Genomic DNA, 22615 nt, shown 5'->3' with positions numbered 1-22615 from the left:
ACTGACTATTGCAAATTTAGCATTTTATATGTTTAAGTCTTACTGTAAATGGGCAATTTGGTTGTTAGTGGAATGTGTGTTGTTCCTTGTGCACCATGTTGATGTTTCTGAATAAGTGTGCACCTGTAGTCACATGTTCTCATTCTTTCATAACAGTACATAACATGCTCATAACAGGTCCATTTCATCGCAGTTTACTTAATACAGAGTGTTAAATAGCAGAGTGATTCGACTAATAGCCAGGAGCGCATGAATGTTGATGCATGTGGTCATCAATGGTACCTTATCGCATCAGCTAGAATCAAAGTAGGCCTGATTGTGATGACCTACGGTCTTAATTCAGTTGAACCAGCATTGTGGTATATACATTGTCCCCATCTTCTGTAGAATCAACTTCTTATTTATTTTTTATGAGAAGTGTTTGTGTGTGCTCGCTGCTCGAGTAGTATACATTGCTATGGTGGGCTGAATTGAATTCCGTAACTTGTTGTGTGAAAGCTGTGAGAAAGCTGACGTGATAATTCTGTTCTTTCTCAGGGGACATCACATTCAATGCACAGGATCCAGAACTACCTCCAGACTTCATATTTGGGGAGGACACGGAATTCCTGCCAGAACCCTCGGAACTCCTGGTCAGTACAAATCCCCAGCTCACTCATTTCCCACACCTCACTCGTTTCCCACAATTCCCCACAACTTTATTTCCTCACCCTGGTCTAGTGTGAACGACTCACTCACTACTGCTCAGACAGATTCAGTGTGGTGAGCAAAGGAAGGCAGATGGCTCTGGTTTGCTGTCCAAATCCTTGCGCCATTCTGTTCTTTTGACGCCCTTTTATCTAGAACTCAAGTCCTGGTATTGATATGTGAGGATTAGTCAACAGCCATATTGGTGCCATGACATCCAGTGTTCTGTTGAAAAGGCGTTGGTGCATTGCGTAATCGCTTCTTCTGTATGTGCTGGCCTGCATATCCCCCCTTCTGCAGAAAAATGTTGATTGCACCAGGCTAATTTGCAATTGGCAATGAGTCAGTAACTAATCCCATCAGATTGCTTAGAAATGGTTTCCTTATACATTGAGTAAAAAATATTCTAAGATTGTTGCATGATGAGCTTAGATCGCTCAGATGCTTAGCCACTCAGATGTTTAGACACACAAACACATACAGCAATCCCTGGAACTTTCTATTGCAGGTTGCTAGTAGGGATGGGCATGGATATTCAAATATCCGAACAGACGTTAGTATTTGATTACCTGGGATACACATTTTTCATTTTAAAAAACGGGCCTATTTTAACAATGACAAGGCTTTGTCTAAAATTAAATACAAGAGCCACATAGCCTACAACGATAGACCAGTACATGTTTTATGACAGTTTTTATGAGTACGCCCCATTAAAAAAAAGACCCACTGGTAGACGCACCCATTTCACACCTGTAGCTTGTTGTTATTGTCGGTCAATCCAAGATCAAAGCGGCGTTAGTCAGGCTCCATGTGTAGCAAGTGAAGTGGGAGATTTCTAATCAATGCAAAATGGAATTAATTCCAGATTAAGTCTGCTAAATGAAAAGGAGTAGGCTAGAATGATCAACTAACAGGTAGGCTGTTTAATATGAATGGAGTTGTTGGGCTGCAATTTCTGAGGCTGGTAAATCTAATGAATGTATCCTTTGCAGCAGAGACTGCTGGGTCTTCCTTTCCTGTGAAGGTTTAACAAGTGAGAGCCAGTTTCATCATAGCACTTGATGGTTTTTGCGACTGGACTTGAAGAAACATTCAAAGTTCTTGAAATGTTCTGGATTGACTGACCTTCATGTAAAGTAATGATGGATAGTCATTTCGCTTTGCTTATTTGAGCTGTTCTTGCCATTATATGGACTTAGCCCTATTTGTTAAAATTCGATCTTCTGTATACCACCACTACCTTGTCACAACACAACTGATTGGCTAAAACACATTACACAAATTACCTTTTAACAAGGCACACTTGTTAAATTAAATGCATTCCAGGTGACTACCTCATGAAGCTGGTTGAGACAATGCCAAGAGTGGGCAAAGCTGTCATCAAGCCGAAGGGTGGCTACTTCGAAGAATCTAAAATCTAAAATATATTTTGATTTGTTGAACACTTTTTGGGTTATTACATGATTCCATGTGTGTTATTTAATAGTTTGATGTCTTCACTATTATTCTACAATGTAGTAACAATTAAGAAAATCCCTTGAAAGAGTAGGTGTGTCTAAACTTTTGACTGGTACTATACAGTTGAAGTCAAAGGTTTACATACAACTTTGGAAGTATGCTTGGGGTCATTGTCCATTTGGAAGACACATTTGCGACCAAGCTTTAACTTCCCTGACTGATGTCTGAGATGTTGCTTCAATATATCCACATAATTTTCTTTCCTCATGATGACATCTATTTTGTGAAGTACACCAGTCCCGCCTGCAGCAAAGCACCCCCACAACATGATGCTGCCACCCCAGTGCTTCACGTTTGGGATGGTGCTCTTCGGCTTGCAAGCCTCCCCCTTTTTCCTCCAAACATAACGATGGTCATTATGGCCAAACAGTTCTATTTTTGTTTCATCAGACCAGAGGACATTTCTCCAAAAAGTTCAATCTTTGTCCCCATGTGCAATTGCAAACTGTAGTCTGGCTTTTTTAATGGCGGCTTTAGAACCGTGGCTTCTTCCTTGCTGAGCGGCCTTTCAGGTTATGTCGATATAGGACTCGTTTTACTGTGGATATAGATACTTTTGTACCTGTTTCCTCCAGCATCTAAACAAGGTCCTTTCTTTGCTGTTGTTCTGGGATTGATTTTGCACTTTTCGCACCAAAGTACATTCATCTCTAAGACAGAACGCATCTCCTTCCTGAGTGGTATGACGGCTGTGTAGTCCCATGGTGTTTATACTTGCGAACTATTGTTTATACAGATGAACGTGGTACCTTCAGAAATGAACCTCCAGACTTGCGGAGGTCCACAATATTTTTGAGGTCTTGGCTGATTTCTTTTGATTTTCCCATGATGTCAAGCAAAGAGGCACTGAGTTTGAAGGTAGGCCTTGAAATATATCCACAGGTATATCCACAGGTACACCTCCAATTGACTCAAATGATGTCAATTAGCCTATTAGAAGCTTCTAAAGCCATGACATAATTTTCTGGAATTTTCCAAGCTGTTTAAAGGCACAGTCAACTTAGTGTATGTAAACCTAAAAATTATAAGTGAAAAAATCCGTCTGTAAACAATTGTTGGAAAAATGACTTGTGTCATGCACAAGGTAGGTGTCCCAACTGACTTGCCAAAACTACAGTTTGTTAACAAGACATTTTTGGAGTGGTTGAAAAACAAGTTTTAATGACGCCAATCTAAGTGTATGTAAACTTCTGACTTCAACTGTACTTGAAATTATAGATTGTCAACGTTATACACAGACATTGAATGCAATATCTACCGTATTGAAACTGAATATATAAATATTGAATTTGAATATTCAGTTATATTCATTCAATTCAGTTTCAAATCATGAAATCCAAGATGAATTTATGAATTAAATGATTCAATTTGTGCATTACAAATAAAAAACATTTATTAAATTCAAATTCAATATCCATATACAAATTCAAAATTTAGAGGCTTAGCAGTCGTCTGTGAGTTAAATTCTGGGTAGTTGTAAGACAGAGCATTTTACATGGGCATCAATACACCAACACAATCTAGGAACAAACATATCACCTCAATACATTTTTCCTGAGAAATTCACCAGCACACACACCTGATGATATGGTACAGTAATAAGAATACAGTAAAGGCAAGAGTTGAATGGCAACCAGGAATTGGACATAGGGTTGGGCGCTAACTTGTTAATATTGCTTTGTCCCTGTGGAAAACTCACTGCTGGAAATGTTTCAAAGACGACGGATGCCAGACGAGATGCTAAGAGGCTTGGCAAGAGGCTTTTGTTATTTTTGCTTTTACTACAGGGTCTTAAAGTTTTCCACATGGCTATTTCTAAAGCCACCTAAGAGGGAGAAGTTAAATTCCCCAGCCTGTGTCAGAGTCTGGGAGACAAGTGGGGAGGTATTGCTTACTGTCTCATAAACCAGCTGCGCACATAAGGGGAAGCACATCATCGCGCCATTGCTTGCTTGGCAGCCCCACTTTGTTTACTCTCGCTGTCTTTCTGGCCATGTTCTCATAATCCCAAATTTCTCTCTCCCCGGGATGTTTTTTCCTTTCTCCTTCTTGCTCCTCTTCTCTCTCCATCTTTAGGTCTTGCCCCCCCCGCTCTCTAATTCCATAAAACCCTGTTTTCCTAACGTTTCGGTCCATTTGCCATTTCCCACCATTGACTCGTAAGCAGACCTCCCCTTCGCCAGTAATAGTTATGAATGAGTCATACGAACTGGAAACTGCAAGGTAGGACTTTGGGAAGAGCTAAAAGTGAACAACTGAACCAGGTGACAGAGCAACTTATTTCCTCATTGGAAGAAGAACTTGCAACAGCTGCATAAACCACCTTTTGACTTACATTTGAACAACTATAGTGTAAAGATTTCCCTTCACTGGAATTAAGGGGCCTAGCCCAAACCATGAAAAGCAGGCCCAGACCATTTTTCCTCATCCACCAAACTTTACAGTTGGCACTATGCATTTTGGCAGGTAGCGTTCTCTAGACATCCGCCAAACCCAGATGTGTCTGTCGGATTGCCAGATGGTGAAGCGTGATTCATCACTCCAAAGAACACGTTTCTACTGCTCCAGTGTCCAATGGTGGCGAGCTTTACACTACTCCGGCAGACACTTGGCATTGCGCATGGTGATCTTAGGCTTGTGTGCTTGTGTGCGGCTGCTCGGCCATGAAAACCCATGAACAGTTATTGTGCTGAAGTTGCTTCCAGAGGCAGTTTGGAACTTAGTAGTGAGTGTTGCAACCGAGCATTGATGATTTTTAAATGCTGCTCGATTCAGCACTTGGTCCCATTCTGTGAGCTTGTAGCCTACCACTTCGCAGCTGAGCTGTTGCTCCTAGACTTTTCCACTTCACAATAACAGCACTTACAGTTGACCGGGGCAGCTTTAGAAGGGCAGAAATTTGACAAACTGACTTGTTGGAAAGGTGTTATGCTATGACGTTGCCACATTGAAAGTCGCTAAGCTCTTCAGTAAGGCCATTTAAAAAAAAATGTTTTACTTTTTATTTTATTTAACCTTTACTCGACAAATCAGTTAAGAACAAATTCTTATTTACAATGACGGCCTACCCCAGCCAAACCTGGACGATGCTGGACCAATTGTGCGCCGCCCTATGGGACTCCCAATCACGGCCGGCTATGATGCAGCCTGGATTCGAACAAGGGGCTGCAGTGACGCGTCTTGCACTGTGCAGTGCCTTAGACTGCTGCGCCACTCGGGAGCCCCATTCTATGTCTGCCAATGTTTGTCTATGGAGATTGCATGGCGGTGTGCTCAATTTTATACAACTGTCAGCAACGGGTGTGGCTGAAATAGCCGAATCCATAAATTTGAATGGGTATCCACATCATTTTGTGAATATATAGGGTAGCATTACAATGGGGTTTATACACACACATGTAGTTTGGCTCACTGTCCAATTTCTCATCTTTAGATTTCAGATAGAGGTTTGGGCCAAACAGATTTGCTTGGGGCATGCACTCAGGACAGGAAGCCAAGACCCTCACAAGTGTGCAGCAAGTGTAGGCTACACAAATCATGTACGTACACACACTTCAATACACAAATGTATCTGGGTCTTGCCAATGCTGGGTCTTTCCAAAGCCCACCACTCAAACACGTGCTAATGAACTCAACCATTAATCACATCACACACTCTTCACCAAACAACACCCTATTTAGGTTACAAACATGTCAACAACGAGGCGCTGAGATTTTCCATTTAATCAAAATATCCCAACACGTACCTTTTTTGCCCATACACAAGCAAGTCAATATAAACATGGACTTAAAGTGCATCGAGTGAATTGTTATTGTCCTTGGAACTGCCATGTTTTTTTTACACTCAAAGGGGGCGTAAATATTTATCTTTTCAGGGTCTTGCAGTATTCCTGACGGCTCAGCTAAATGTTCGTCTTGTTCACAGTGTTAGTAGCCTCCTCCATTGTGTGTTTTTGGCCCTCTTGTAAGTCTGTCACTTTTCACTATTGAAGCTGCGTAACAATATAACCTATCTGTGTAATTTTAATTACGGGCAATGTTGAAACTACAATGGGAAGTTCAAAAATGAATTGATAACCAAAAGTTGGCTTAATGATTTTAAGAGACACACTGTACAGTAGAGAATTTCACATGGAGATGATCACAAGCAGATGCTTGTTTTGTGAGGCTGTTTGGTTCACTCGTTTAGTTGACCTTTAAGACATATTTTGATAACTTATTGATGAGATAAAATGCAAATCAATACTAACAATGTTGGCCTCATCAACTCAGGGGACATCTTAACCTTGACGCCAAGTATCACTAAGTTCACAGGGCAAATCTGAGATGAACCCTAAGCTTGGCTAATTGACAGTCCTAGTCTCTTAAATGTAATGGCAAAATGTAGAGTTCCGCCTAAATAGACATACCCAAAGGTAACAGCTATTCATGTGTAATTACATGATTCTGACATGCAACAACTTGGTATATTTGGAAAGAAGACATCTGGGAGATTATGAGGAAATGATCAGAAGATAGGAGTTACATAATTCAGAATACACAAGATCAAGCACACACAAAATACGTTTTTGTTTTTTTATTTTAAAAGTAATCTTTCATTGGCAAGCTAATAGTGAATTATTGATGACTAGAGCTGAAAACACAGCAGATGGCTTCTACAACGTGTGAACAATATCAGGAGAAAGAAAACAACTAGAAATGGGCAAATGTTTTAGTAAGTTGTGTCAGGTGTGGTCACTGGACCAAGTATCCCTAAACCTCCCCAAAGTGGCATATGTTTGTACAATTAGATAATTCCAGTGCTATTACATATTTGCAATCCCTAAATGCTATTTGTTCAGTATAAAATCATAATTTATACCATATCAACCTCACTCAAACATTGTGGTGGTGTTATGGGGTATCCAGGGTACATTCAAGTGTCCTTTCCACCTCTCCAAAGTGTCCGAATGTGATAATTGCACTGTTTTTGCACACTGGATGTGCCTAAAAGTTATTGGTCACTATAAAAACTAAATTTCTACAACACCAACCTCTCTCAAACATTGCTGTAGTGTCGGGGTACATACAGGGGATATCCAAGGGTTTTCCCAACCTCTCCAAAGTGCCTGAACGTTTAGCGTAGGCATATCCAATGTATTGGTCCCACATACAAATGAACTGTTTACAAAAACAATATAAAAGCGAGATATATGGTCTAGTCAAAAGTTTGGACACCTACTCATTCAAGGGATTTTCTTTATTTTTACTAGTTTCTACATTGTAGAATAAAAGTGATGACATCAAAACTATGAAATAACACATGGACTCATGTGGTAACCAAAAAAGTGTTAAACAAATCAAAATATATTTTATATTTTATATTCTAAAAAGTAGCCACCCTTTGCCTTGATGACAGCTTTGCACACTCTTGGCATTCTCTCAACCAGCTTCACCTGGAATGCTTTTCAGTCTTGAAGGAGTTCCCACACATGCTGAGCCCTTGTTGGCTGCTTTTCCTTCACTCTGCAGTCCAACTCATCCCAAAGCATCTCAATTGGGTTGAGGTCGGGTGATTGTGGAGGCCAGGTCATATGATGCAGCACTCCATCACTCTCCTTCTTGGCCAAATAGCCCTTACAAAGCCTGGAGGTGTGTTGGGTCATTGTCCTGTTGGAAAAACAAATGATAGTCCCACTAAGCAGGTATCATATCATATCGACATCATATTTTTGATGCGCAAAGATATAGTCACTCGGTGGACATTTGATGTTGCCATAAAGTCAAATGGCTAGATTTGTTCCTCGAGACTTAATGATTAATTTGATACGTAGCTATAGCTCAAACACAGACCAAATCGAAGCTTACCTTTTTGTTGATTGGTGAAAACGGTGTGTAAAATAAACATTTTGACTCTCGGGGCTGGTGATCAATAACGGTAGGTCACAGGCAGACAAATAAGATATCCTCATGATCTGTGGAGTCCCGGCTTTTGTTGTGTATCAACGTATTACGTGTTTATGCTTCACAACGCTAACCGGAATGAAGGTAGCAGCCGTCTTGAAATTAGGTCATCGGCTCAGCCTGCCCTAATATATTTGTATGCCCATATATCGTATTAAGTCACACCAAAGATTTGAAGGCACCGATCAATAGCCAAGATACTCAGCTTTCCGTAGATATCCTGCTTTTGCAGATAGGGGCTACCATTCTCATACCAGACTGAATTAAATAAAATAAAAACAAATAGGTTCCCCAAATATGGGGACTTTACATTTAAGAGGCTAGACAGGTAGGCCTATGTCTTAAGGCGCCATGCAACACACACTAAAGCCCCACTATAGTGCAGGGCTGTCTGGTAATATCTTTTCAGGCTTATCCCGAAGCCAATTATCATCAGCATGACCACAAAGTTCATTAGGTCAGATGTTTTTGATACTTCTCAAGAACTCCACAATTTGAAAAACCCTCAAACCGCTTTCCCAAAGAAGCCCTTTTAGTACTAAAACCACCACCCAGGATGATGAAAGAGACTCTATAGGGATAAATAGAAGGCACATTAAAAGCCACATGTGGTCACTAGACACAGAGCCACAGCAACACATCATCACCTGTTTTTGACAGATGATTTCATACATACTTCTTCAGAACCACAAAATGAGGGGGCCATTTTGAGCAGACAATACACTACTTATTATGTCCATTATGATTAAAGGTCTATAGGTCTAAGAAGCTAGCTTCTGGGTTATGAAGATGGAAGATTATGACTGGAATACATGTTATGCCTATTGTGGTTTGGTATTACCAGGTATAAGCTGCTTGTAAGCAGGTAGCCTACCTACAAAATGTGTGTTTGCTTGTTGGCAGTGTTCTGACATTCTGCATCACCCAGCCCATATGTATTACCCATCAGGGCCACTGCCTTTCAGTTCCTAACCTCAGACTCATTGCACACTTTTAATTGGTTCTAATCGCTTCAACCATGGCAACAGGCTCCATAAGTCTGTATAAGAAATACTGTATACCACATAAGGGAAAGACAAAATGGATTTATAAGGAAATAGTCACTGGCTCATATGACCTGGAAATTAAACCAGTGGGACTTACTGTACGATTGCCCTGTTTACTGTAATCATCCCTTTACTAGGCTGACACCACATAATAATGGCCGAAACGGAGCGAATGGAATGGTTTCATGTGTTTGATGTATTTGATACCATTACACTTATTCTGCTCCAGCCATTACCACGAGCTCGTCCTCCCCAATTAACGTGCCACTAACCTCCTATGGCTGACACATTTTGTAGCGCCATAACCTAACGACTCAATGTTTGTGTTTTTAATTGGTGGCTATGTGCCTCCTGAACAAAGAACGGTTATAGGCTGTAATATGTGATGTAATTACAGCCATGGGAAACACTTAGCGAAAGATGAAGCACATTCGAAATGAGACAAATTGGGGAGATAAGTAGGCCCAAAATGGAGCTATGCTGGTCTAAAGTCGAGACTAGACTTACCAGTGGTTTGTTACTTTGTGGGCGGGGGTGGACTGAGACTGATCTTGCTGCATTTATTTCATTAATCAGGTGGCTTGATTTTTTAAATTGGTGATTTTGGAAGACTACGGGCCAAAGGTAGGTAGAATAAACGTAACATATGGATTTGTATTCATATACGCATCAAAAGTCCCAACTGAAAGTTACACCTCACTTTAAAAATGTTCGAGTTATAACATAAAACCGATCAAAAAGTCATGCATGAATTTTTTTTTTTTTATGGAGGACCCGGCAAGCCAGCCTATTCCCAATAATGTAAACTTTTTAAGTTTAACCACATCGTTTGCACTCATGTCTACTGGTTTCAATTACATTTTCAGCCATCTTACAAGCAATTTTGTTTTACAAATCAGTAAGATTTTTATTTTTTACAAATCAGCTTGCAACGTTGCTAGCCAACTAGCCTGCTAACGTTAGCCCTACTAGCCCGCTAACGTTAGCCCTACTGGTCTGCTACCTTTAGCCCTACTGGCCTGCTAACGTTACGGTAGCACTGCATGAGTCAGCCAGTTGCAATCAATACCTAGCTTACAGCTACATTAAAGTAAACCAAAGTTTTGGAAATACGTAACACCATCTAACCTGTTATCAAATAATATTACTTATATATGCAGTTATTTTAGCCAGGAAGCCAGCCAGCTAAAGTTATTTTAGCCTGCTAGCTAGCCTAGCCAGCTAACTAGCCTAGCTAGCCAACCACCACGGTCGACATAGCTAAGTAGTAAGCTAGAGATGTATTTGTTTTTTTCTTATTTAATGTACATAGTACCTTGTCAACGCTTGGTCCTGAATGCAATTACATGCTAGCATGGCTAGTAGCTAACGTTAGCTAGGTAGCACTGGTATATGCTGTTGACAACATAAATATTTTAAAACACAACTATTTTTGGAGTTATAGGTAACCACACCATGACTTCAACTAAGTTACTAAATCTTTGAATGCACTACATTGTTACTTTGGTGATTAAAAACTTATGCTGCCTACCCTTTAACAACAGTTCTGTTCTAATGTGGTTTCTTTGCACTCTACATTGCATAATAGAGCTCTAAACAGCACAAAATGAATGCCTTGTGGCCTGACTTGTCTTCCTATTTGAGGTTATACCTCGTTACTACCCTTTCAAATTACCACCAGTAGCCCCCATCCAAGTCTATAAAGTTCCCTTGGCAGTCCCTGTGTTCTAATTGTTTCTTCTTGAGGCTACCATTTTCCAGCAGTCCATTTTGGGCTATTCGGCCAATAGAAGAGGCCTATCGGCCACACTCCTGGCAGCCGGCCCCAAGTCTCTTAGTTCTCATAGGTAAAATCCTAAATGGGGTCCTTGGGATGTTCCAACTGTGATGTCACCCCATTGAAGTTGAAATGTAAAACAGTTAAGGTAAGGGTTAAGGTTAGATAACGGTTATGGGTAGGGTCTACAACAAACCAATGTTGTAGAGTGGCTTGAGAGGAGAGGGACTGAGCTCCACAACGGATAGTGGCGTGGCCGTATGCACACACCCAAGCCTGATGACAGAAATATGATGAAGAATGACGGCTAGGGACCTGCTGGGAAGACTGAGGAAGGCGAGGAAACTGACAGGAAGAGGAAGATGACTCATTTAGTCACGTGGCAGACTATGTAGTGTGTACTAGACTGCATGCTGGTTCAAATTCAGAGGTCAAGACAGATTTTAATTTGAAATAGTAGCCTGAAAAGTTGTCTGATCTCTCGTTTTTAACCCACATATAAACTTTACTGAAACAAAAATCAGAGGCCAATTTCAGGTTTAAATACCAGGGTTAGTACAGGTAAATCTTCAAAGTCATGGCGAAGCGTTTGTTTATACAGTTGAAGTTGGAAGTTTACATACACCTTAGCCAAATAGATTTAAAAATAGTTTTTCACAATTCCTGACATTTAATCCTAGTAAAAATGCCCTGTCGTAGGTCAGTTAGGATCACCACTTCATTTTAAGAATGTGAAATGTCAGAATAATAGTAGAGAGAATGATTCATTTCAGCTTTTATTTCTTTCATCACATTCCCAGTGGCTCAGAAGTTTACATACACTTAATTAGTATTTGGTAGCATTGCCTTTAAATTGTTTAACTTGGGTCAAACGTTTTGGGTAGCCTTCCGCAAACCTTCCCACAATAAGTTGGATTCGTTTTGGCTCATTCCTCCTGACAGTGCTGGTGTAACTGAGTCAGGTTTGTAGGCCTTCTTGCTCGCATATACGCTTTTTCAGTTCTGCCCACAAATTTTCTATAGGATTGAGGTCAGGGCTTTGTGATGGCCAGTCCAATACCTTGACTTTGTTGTCCTTAAGCCATTTTGCCACAACTTTGGAAGTATGCTTGTGGTCATTGTCCATTTGGAAGACCCATTTGCGACCAAGCTTTAACTTCTTGACTGATATCTTGATGTTGCTTCAATATATCCACCTAATGTTACTTCTATTTTTGGAAGTGCACCAGTCCTTCATGCAGCAAAGCACCCCCACAACATGATGCTGCCACCCCTGTGCTTCATGGTTGGGATGGTGTTCTTCAGGTTGCAAGCCTCTCCCTTTTTCCTCCAAACATAACGATGGTCATTGAGTTGAGTTTATTTTATTTTTACAGGGACAGTGCACATTAATCAATGTTTCAGTAAAAGTGCCGGTTTTAGCCAGCCGGCAAATTTTCAACCGCAGTCCCTGGGCAGGTTATTAAAAACAATTACAATATAGACAATCATTGAGCAGTGAGCACATGCAGAGCAACATAGGGCAAGCAAGACATAGCATACAGACAGAGCAACATAGGACAAGCAAGACGTAGCATACAGACAGAGCAACATAGAACAAAAAGCTTTATGGCCAAACAGTTCGATTTTTGTTTCATCAAACCAGAGGACATTTCTCCACAAATTACAGTCTTTGTCCCCATGTGCAGTTGCAAACTGTAGTCTGGCTTTTTTTATGGCGGTTTTGGAGCAGTGGCTTCTTCCTTGCTGAGCGGCCTTTAAGGTTATATCGATAGACTCGTTTTACTGTGGATATGGATACTTTTGTACCTGTTTCCTACAGCATCTTCACAAGGTCCTTTGCTGTTGTTCTGGGATTGATTTGCACTTTTCACACCAAAGTACGTTCATCTCTAGAAGACAGAACGCGTCTCCTTCCTGAGCGGTATGACGCCTGCGTGGTCCCATGGTGTTTATACTTGCGTACTGTAAACAATTGTTGGAAAAATTACTTGTGTCATGCGCAAAGTAGATGTCCTAACCGACTTGCCAAAACTATAGTTTGTTAACAAGAAATGTGTGGAGTGGTTGAAAAACGAGTTTTAAGTACTCCAACATAAGTGTATGTAAACTTCCGACTTCAACTGTATAACACAGTATATGTTTTGGTGATTTTTCTGTAAAGCAGTATCTGTAGTTTAAACTACCCATGTCTACAGTGTAGAGGTCACAAACCACAACAAGCCGTCTGAAACTGTTCTGCAGTCATCGCAATAATTATCCTCCGTGTGACTGACACAAGTTGCAATGTTGGGAAAAGATTAAGGCGTAGAGATTGAGACAGTTTGCAGACTCTCACAAGAGAAGTGCTCGTTGTACTAGATTGAAAATAGCATTTCAATCAACACTTTATGCCACTGTGAGTTGGAGGCAGAATTTGACCAAGCATTTTTGTACAGAAGCACAACATTATTTTCTGTCAGTATTCGTCACATATGGTCAACCGGATTACAAACATCTACTTGTTCAAGGTTATTTACTCATAAACAACAGTCATCTGTACAGGCTACACTTATCCATAATCCCTACGCTCCATCTGCCCTCTACCTCCACTCGTCTGGCCCTCTGTCCCTCTCTGTCTGTAATTACTAATTAGTCTGGTTGGGACCTGCCCAGACCTCTACTGAAACAGCCCCTTGGCCTGGGAGTTTCCCTGGTGATTAATGTCTCAACCAATGTCAATCAAGTTTCAATAAAATGTATTTCATGAAGCCCTTTTTACATCTGCAGTTGTAACAAAGTGCTATACAGATACCCAGCCTAAAACCCCCAAAGAGGAAGCAATCCAGATGTAGAAGCATAGTGGCTAGGAAAAACTATCTAGAAAGGCAGGCTCCTGGGAAGAAACCTAGAGAGGAACCAGGCTCAGAGGGGTGGCCAGTCCTTTTCTGGCTGTGCCGGGTGGAGATTAAAAGCGTATAAAGCCATTTAGGCCAGATCTGTTCTTCAAGACGTTCAAACGTTCGTACATGACCAGCAGGTTCAAATAATATCCACAGTGGTTATAGAGGGTGTAGCAGTTTGACACCTCAGCTGTCTCGACGAATGTGTTGACCACTGTCTCGACCACTGTGTGTGTGTGTGTGCACGTGTTTGTTACAGCAGTGAATGTGTGTGCGACTGTGCGTGTATTTACCTGTGTCACCTCCATGTCCTCTTTGTTTTGCCATAGACCCCAGCTTGTTCCCACGTGTCCTTTCAGACAACACAGCTTATTGTCACGGAGACAGCAGGCTTCTCTGGCTAGCTCCAATCACAGGCCCCCAGCCCTAAAAAAAAAAGACTGGATAAGTAATTTGAACCAGTCATGATATGAGAGTAGCTGATAGCGGCACTAGCGATAGCCCACTCACTCCACCCTGACTGACTCTGCATTGGGAATTGCCCACATACAGGATGCACATTCCTAATAGCAAGTTGTATGTGGGACTTTTCATTTTGGTAAACCCCACATTTTTTCTTTAGACAAATCCAGGGCTTTCCAGCATCGTTAGAGACACAACATCTGTCAGATGTAGATGTAACATGACAAAAAACACTTTGAAGCTGAGTTTTCCTTCTTTTAAGGCAAGTATAAACATTACTTGTTGTTATGTCAGTTAAGGAAACATATTGGCTATCGCTGTCATCAACAACAACCGTCTGTTTTTCGTGAAGGGGAGAGCTTGCTACTCTTGAGTGCTTGCTTGGTTGTGTTAAGGACGGAAAAAAACAGTAATGGGATTTTGAATTACATGTTCTCTGCCTGTTGCTTGTAACCAAGACATTTTAATGACAGATCGAAACTTCAGCTTATGAGACCTTGCTATGTGTTTTGAAGGTTTCCTACTGTATGCTGACTGAACAAGATTGAAAAGCAACTAGGAAACTAGGCCCTTTGAGAAATTTACTGGACCCAATTGCATTGGGTGCATAACCCATTAGGGCGTCCACCCACGGTGCTCAAAATGACAGAAATCGCATTTAGATTATGGTAATGCATTTTAACAGAACAGAACTCCTCTAACGAAGAGGTCGATAAAACATCATTTTCAAACATTTGCCAAAATGCAATTAGAGGAAAAACATCAATCTAAAACGGCCCCCCTGATGCAAGCCGTTCCATATGTGACAGAGATGAAAATAGAAAGAGGGGGAATTTAAAGATGCAACAACTAGGATGGGTTGCTAATATGACTAGAATTGTGCCTTTGGCTTCTGGATAACAAAAGAAAGTTGATATGAAAACCAATAGAACAAGAGAGAAATGGCATATGAGTAAGTCTAAGTTTCCCTTATAGTCAATTTTATATATACATTTGCCGAAATTATATAATAAATAATTCTAAATACTTCACCAGAGAGCATGCTGCAGAGGAATTGAGGATCATTTGCTTCTTTAAAAAAAATAGCTGTGAATTGTTTCAAATCACAAGCTCGTAGGCCTACGATGGCTGTTTGGGAAGCCCGCAATTTGTGCAGCGTGCGTGGCAATAGACCTAGCTGATTAGCTGTCAGTGAAAAGCATCTAAAATATGTCTGAAGATAATGTGTATTGAGTATAATTTAAAATGTTGAGACAAGAAGAAGGGGAGGGGTGTGTGGCAATGATATAGGTGTGTCTCTCTCCAGAATGCATGCTCAACGAAGTCTGTTTTTTTTTTTACATCCATTGCAAATTATAATAGGTCCTCACAGTATTTGAAAAGTCTTTCCAATAACCTCCCCCTCTAATCAACAAGCCTAGGTGTGAAAGACCAAAATATAATGATCTCATGTTCCCATATATCCAGTGGAAACGTCATAAAATACCTGCACACTTTTTCCTTGCACAAAAAGTGTCCCGAGGCCCTGGATAAATTGTAAGCTTACCAAACTTGAAACTCACACGCCACCTAATGAAGTAATTGCCTATTGGTTCATTTGAAGCAAGGTAAGAAATCAAGTTTTATTAGTCACATGCGCCAAATACAACAGGTGTAGATCTTACAGTGAAATGCTTACTTATGAACCCCTAACCAACAATGTACATGTAGGTAGAGTTATTAAAGTGACTGCATAGATGACAACAGAGTAGCAGTGGTGTAAAGAGGGGGTGTAGTAGCTTTCTTTCCTCTTTACCATAGCCACTGCCCAAGCTTGAAGCGGGGTTGTTTCGTACGCATACAGTCCACACTCAAGGTTTCCAAACGGCCAAACATTCAATGAGATCCAGGGATATGGTGCAACAAAATGTTTTATTCTTATAACAAAAAATGATTATCCAATCAACTTAAAGCATAGATTACTTGATATGGGAAATACATCATATGATCTGTCTGTCTGTATGGTCAAAAAACTATACCGCTCCTGCATCTAGCAAGGACTCCTTCCCCCGAAGGCCCAACTTCCTGCCTTTATCCTAACACACTTACAATGAATGGGCAAGAGGGGGGGGGGCAAAAACTAAGTTACACTAACAACAAATTAATATATCTCAATCAGGTAAATATAAATCATAAAGGTAAGTACCTAATATTTTATCATATACGTTAATATTTAATATATTTACACAATTTATTTTTATTTTACATGGAGTTCGGTATGTTCAGTCTTTTATACAAATATGTCCAAATCGGCTCTAACAGGGGGTGGGGGGGGGTACTGCAAATAGTCTGGGTAGCCATTTGACTAGATGTTCAGGAGTCTTAGAAGGGGTAGAAGCTGTTTAGAAGCCTCTTGGACCTAGACTTGGCGCTCCGGTACCGCTTGCTGTGCGGTAGCAGAGAGAGTCTATGACTAGGGTGGCTGGAGTCTTTGACAGTTTTTAGGGCCTTCCTCTGAAACCACCTGGTATAGAGGTCCTGGATGGCAGGAAGCTTGGCCCCAGTGATGTACTGGGCCGTTTGCACTACACTCTAGTGCCTTGCGGTCGGAGGCCGAGCAGTTGCCATACCAGCCAGTGAGGCAATCAGTCAGGATGCTCTCGATGGTGCAGCTGTAGAAAGTTTTGATGATCTGAGGACCCATGCCTAATCTTTAGTCTTTTCAGTCTCGGCAGCTCTTTCTCCGCCTCCTTTTCACGCAGAACACGGGGATCGGGGTCTGTTCCCGAGGAAGCGGTATATCCTTCGCGTCGTGCTCGTCAGAGTCACGAAAGGAATTAAAAGGATTCTGCAAATCCGTGATGAGTAATTGCAGTCCTGATGTCCAGAAGTTATTTTCGGACATAAGAGACAGTAGTGGCAACATTATGTACAACATAAGTTAAAAAATAAGGTGCAAATTAACAAAAAATAAATAGAATTGGCTGGGGGCACGTAAAATGGTTGCCTTCTGCTCCGGCGCCATCTTAGTGCATGAGACATGCCTCATAATATGAAATAAAACCTTTCAGGTTTCAAACAATTAAGTAGGCCTATGTTTTGAAAATACATAGCTCACATTGTAAAGTGGTGGGTGACGCGTTGCCTGTATTTAAATGCTGAATGGGAGCCGCGCTTCAATGACCAAATAAAACGAGTAGCTCTTTTTTATCGTGGCCGTCAACTTTTGTTAATACGTCTTTGCATTTAGATGTGTTGCGCAATGAATGGCCTTGATTTGATTTTCATTTATAAAAGGACATTTTACTCCAGTCGCAACCAGCTGAGGAGCTGCAGCAGAAATCCGGCAAAAAAAGAGGCTATGTATGCTATGCGGGTGTGATAGTTGTGTTTTTATGAATAAGATAGGCATACATGACGACTAACGGAGATAGTCATGCCAATTTAAGTCCACTAAATTATGCAAATTAACCTGTAGATCAATAAACATGCTTGTCAAATGTTTTTCCATCAATGAATAAAAAGCATTATTTTGCAATGGGATAGATTTTTCTCCCCGTCAATTTGGCTGGCAACAATTATATTCATCGGCTTTTAATTTACTCCAAACCGACAAGGTGAATAATCTGTCGTTGTGCCGTTTGAGCAAGGCACTTCAACCAGTCAATCAATGTATTTATTAAGCCCTTCTTACATCAGCTGATGTCACAAAGTGCTGTACAGAAACCCAGCCTAAAACCCCAAACAGCAAGCAATGCAGGTGTAGAAGCACGGTGGCTAGGAAAAACTAAGCGTTACCTTTGCTGCGGAGGATAAGTTCATTAGAGTTACCAGCCTCAGAAATTGCAGGCCAAATAAATGCTTCAGAGTTCAACTAACAGACACATCTCAGAGGAGACTGTGTGAATCAGGCCTTCATGGTCAAATTGCTGCATAGAAACCACTACGAAAGGACATTAATAACAAGAAGAGACTTGCTTGAGCCAAGAAACACGAGCAATGGACATTAGACTGGTGGAAATCTGTTCTTTCCAAATGTGAGATTTTGCGCTCCAACCGCCTTGTCTTTGTGAGAAGCAGAGTAGCATTTGGTACCCACCATGAAGCATGGAGGAGGTGGTGTGGGGGTGCTTTGCTGGTGACACTGTCTGTGATTTATTTAGAATTCAAGTCACACTTGACCAGCATCCCATCTGGTTGGGCTTAGTGGGACTATCATTTGTTTTTCAACAGAACAATGACCCAACACACCTCCAGGCTGTGTAAGGGCTATTTGACCAAGAAGGAGAGTGATGGATTGCTGCATCAGATGACCTGGCCTCCACAATCACCCGACCTCAACCCAATTGAGATGGTTTGGGATAAGTTGGATCGCAGAGTGAAGGAAAAGCAGCCAACCAGTGCTCAGCATATGTGGGAACTCCTTCAAGACTGTTGGAAAAGCATTCCAGGTGAAGCTGGTTGAGAGAATGCCAAGAGTGTGCAAAGCTGTCATCAAGGCATTTGTAAAACACTTTTTTTGGTTACCACATGATTCCATGTGTGTTATTTACATTTACATTTCACAGTTTTGATGTCTTCACTATTATTCTATAATGTAGAAAACCTTTGACTGGTACTGTAAGTATTCACACCCCTGAGTCAATACATGTTAGATTTACCTTTGGCAGCGATTACAGCTTTGAGTCTTTCTGTGTAAGTTTAAGGGTTTTGTACACCTGCATTGTACACTATTTGCCCATTTATTCTTTATAAAATTATTCAAGCTCTGTCAAATTGGCTGTTTATCATTGCTAGACAACCATTTTCAAGTCTTGCCATAGATTTTCAAGCAGATTTAAGTCAAAACTGTAACTCGGCCACTCAGAAACATTCACTGTCATCTTGTTATGCAACTCCTGTGTGAATTTGGCCTTGTTTTAGGTTATTGTCCTGCTGAAAGGTGAATTCATCTCCCAGTGTTTGGTGGAAAGCAGACCGAACCAGTTTTTCCTCTAGGATTTTGCCCGTGCTTAGCTCTGTTTAATTTCTTATCCTGAAAAAGTTACAACCATACCCATAAGATGATGCAGCCAGTACTATGCTTGAAAATATGGAGAGTCGTACTAAGTCATGTATTGGATTTGTCCCATACATAACACTTTATATTCAGGAACAAAAGTTTGTTTTGACACACTTTCTTTTGCAGTGTTACTGTAATCCCTTGTTGCAAACAGGGTGCATGGTTTGGAATATTTTTATTCTGTACCAGTTTCTTTTTTTCACTCTGTGAATTAGGCTGGTATTGTGGAGTACCTACAATGATGATGATCCATCATCAAATCAAATCAAAATCAAATCAAATTTAATTATATAACCCTTCGTACATCAGCTGATATCTCAAAGTGCTGTACAGAAACCTAGCCTAAACCCCTAACAGCAAGCAATGCAGTCTAAACATTTTCAACAGAAATACGAAATAACATCATAAATGGTTCCTACTTTTGATGAGCTTCCATCAGAATGTTGTACAAGTTGTCCTTTGTCCAGAATAATCGTTGTTTGGTTGTAGAATGTCCTCTTCTCCAGTCAAATTAGCAACCAAAGCTAGCCATGTGGCGCAAACGTGCCCAACTTAACGCAAAGAAAAGAAAATGCCGAAAATCGCAATAAACTGATATAACTCGGTTTTGAATAACTACTTTATGATGTTTTTATCACATATATCAAATAAAATCAGAGCCGGAGATATCTAACGTCTATACCGAAAGCTTTTCAGAACGCAATCTGGGGTCCCTTCTCGCGCCTTCCAAGACAATGAAAATTCCAGACACGTCATTCCAAAAGCTCTTGTTCGGCCTCAGATCAAGCTAGACACCCCATTCCACCTCTCACTGCCTGTTGACATCTAGTGGAAGGCGTATGCAGTGCATATAGATCCATAGATTTCAGGCAAATGAATAGGAAGGCCCTGGAACAGAGCCTCGATTTCAGATTTTTCACTTCCTAACAGGAAGTTTGCTGCAAAATGAGTTCTGTTTTACTCACAGATATAATTCAAACGGTTTTAGAAACTAGAGAGTGTTTTCTATCCAATAGTAATAATAATATGCATATTGTACGAGGAAGAATTGAGTACGAGGCAGTTTAATTTGGGCACGATTTTTTACAAAGTGAAAATAGCGCCCCCCTATTGACAAAAGGTTTAAGTGTCTCTCTTGATCCTAGGTCCTGGCAGAGTTGTGCAGACTCAGGACAGCTGAGCTTTGGAGGAATACGCAGATTTAAAGAGGAGTCCGTAATTTGCTTTCTAATGATCATGATCTTTTCCTCAAAGAAGTTCATGAATTTATTACTGCTAAAGTGAAAGCCATCCTCACTTGGGGAATGCTGCTTTTTAGTTAGCTTTGCGACAGTATCAGAATTACATTTTGGATTGTTCTTATTTTCCTCAATTAAGTTGGAAAAATAGGATGATCGAGCAGCAGTGAGGGCTCTTCGATACTGCACGGTACTGTCTTTCCAAGCTAGTCGGAAGACTTCCAGTTTGGTGTGGCGCCATTTCCGTTCCAATTTTCTGGAAGCTTGCTTCAGAGCTCGGGTATTTTCTGTATACCAGGGAGCTAATTGCTTATGACAAATGTTTTTAGTTTTTAGGGGTGCAACTGCATCTAGGGTATTGCGCAAGGTTAAATTGAGTTCCTCGGTTAGGTGGTTAACTGATTTTTGTCCTCTGACGTCCTTGGGTAGGCAGAAGGAGTCTGGAAGGGCATCAAGGAATGTTTGTGTTGTCTGAGAATTTATAGCACGACTTTTGATGCTCCTTGGTTGGGGTCTGAGCAGATTATTTGTTGCGATTGCAAACGTAATAAAATGGTGGTCCTATAGTCCAGGATTATGAGGAAAAACATTAAGATCCACAACATTTATTCCATGGGACAAAACTAGGTCCAGAGTATGACTGTGGCAGTGAGTAGGTCCAGAGACATGTTGGACAAAACCCACTGAGTTGATGATGGCTCCGAAAGCCTTTTGGAGTGGGTCTGTGGACTTTTCCATGTGAATATTAAAATCACCCAAAATTAGAATATGATCTGCTATGACTACAAGGTCCGATAGGAATTCAGGGAACTCAGTGAGGAACGCTGTATATGGCCCAAGAGGCCTGTAAACAGTAGCTATAAAAAGTGATTGAGTAGGCTGCATAGATTTCATGACTAGAAGCTCAAAAGACGAAAACGTCTTTGTTTTTGTAAATTGAAATTTGCTATCGTAAATGTTAGCAACACCTCCGCCTTTGCGGGATGCACAGGGGATATGGTCACTAGTGTAACCAGGAGGTGAGGCCTCATTTAACACAGTAAATTCATCAGGCTTAAGCCATGTTTCAGTCAGGCCAATCACATCAAGATTATGATCAGTGATTAGCTCATTGACTATGACTGCCTTTGAAGTGAGGGATCTAACATTAAGTAGCCCTATTTTGAGATGTGAGGTATCACGATCTCTTTCAATAATGTCAGGAATGGAGGAGGTCTTTATCCTAGTGAGATTGCTAAGGCGAACACCGCCATGTTTAGTTTTGCCCAACCTAGGTCGAGGCACAGACACAGTCTCAATGGGGATAACTAAGCTGACTACACTGACTCTGCTAGTGGCAGACTCCACTGAGCTGGCAGGCTGGCTAACAGCCAGGCTTGGTCCTGTTTGTGTGTGAGTCCCAGAAAGAGGGCCAATTATCTACAAATTCTATCTTTTGGGAGGGGCAGAAAACAGTTTTCAACCAGCGATTGAGTTGTGAGACTCTGCTGTAGAGCTCATCACTCCCCCTAACTGGGAGGTGGCCAGAGACAATTACTCGATGCCGACACATCTTTCTAGCTGATTTACACGCTGAAGCTATGTTGCGCTTGGTGACCTCTGACTGTTTCATCCTAACATCGTTGGTGCCGACGTGGATAACAATATCTCTATACTCTCTACACTCGCCAGTTTTAGCTTTAGCCAGCACCATCTTCAGATTAGCCTTAACATCGGTAGCCCTGCCCCCTGGTAAACAGTGTATGATTGCTGGGTGATTCGTTTTAAGTCTAATACTGCGGGTAATGGAGTCACCAATGACTAGGGTTTTCAATTTGTCAGAGCTAATGGTGGGAAGCTTCGGCATCTCAGACCCCGTAATGGGAGGAGTAGAGACAAGAGAAGGCTCGGCCTCAGACTCCGACTCGCTGCTTAATGGGGAAAACCGGTTGAAAGTTTCTGTCGGCTGAATGAGCAACACCGGTTGAGCAACACCGGTTGAGCATTCCTACAGCATTTCCCTCCAGAAGCCATGAGAAAGT

The 22615-nt window shown here is 41.1% G+C and overlaps 1 pseudogene; it reads left to right on the top strand.

Moving 5' to 3' along the window:
• The first annotated feature begins 253 nt into the window (after positions 1-253).
• The window catches only part of LOC129812123 (BRISC and BRCA1-A complex member 2-like), a 153851-nt pseudogene continuing 131489 nt past the window's right edge, over positions 254-22615 (top strand).

Source organism: Salvelinus fontinalis, chromosome 15, assembly GCF_029448725.1.
Source record: "Salvelinus fontinalis isolate EN_2023a chromosome 15, ASM2944872v1, whole genome shotgun sequence".
Classification (NCBI taxonomy): Eukaryota; Metazoa; Chordata; class Actinopteri; order Salmoniformes; family Salmonidae; genus Salvelinus; species Salvelinus fontinalis.
This window is presented reverse-complemented; position numbering and strand designations above follow the sequence as displayed.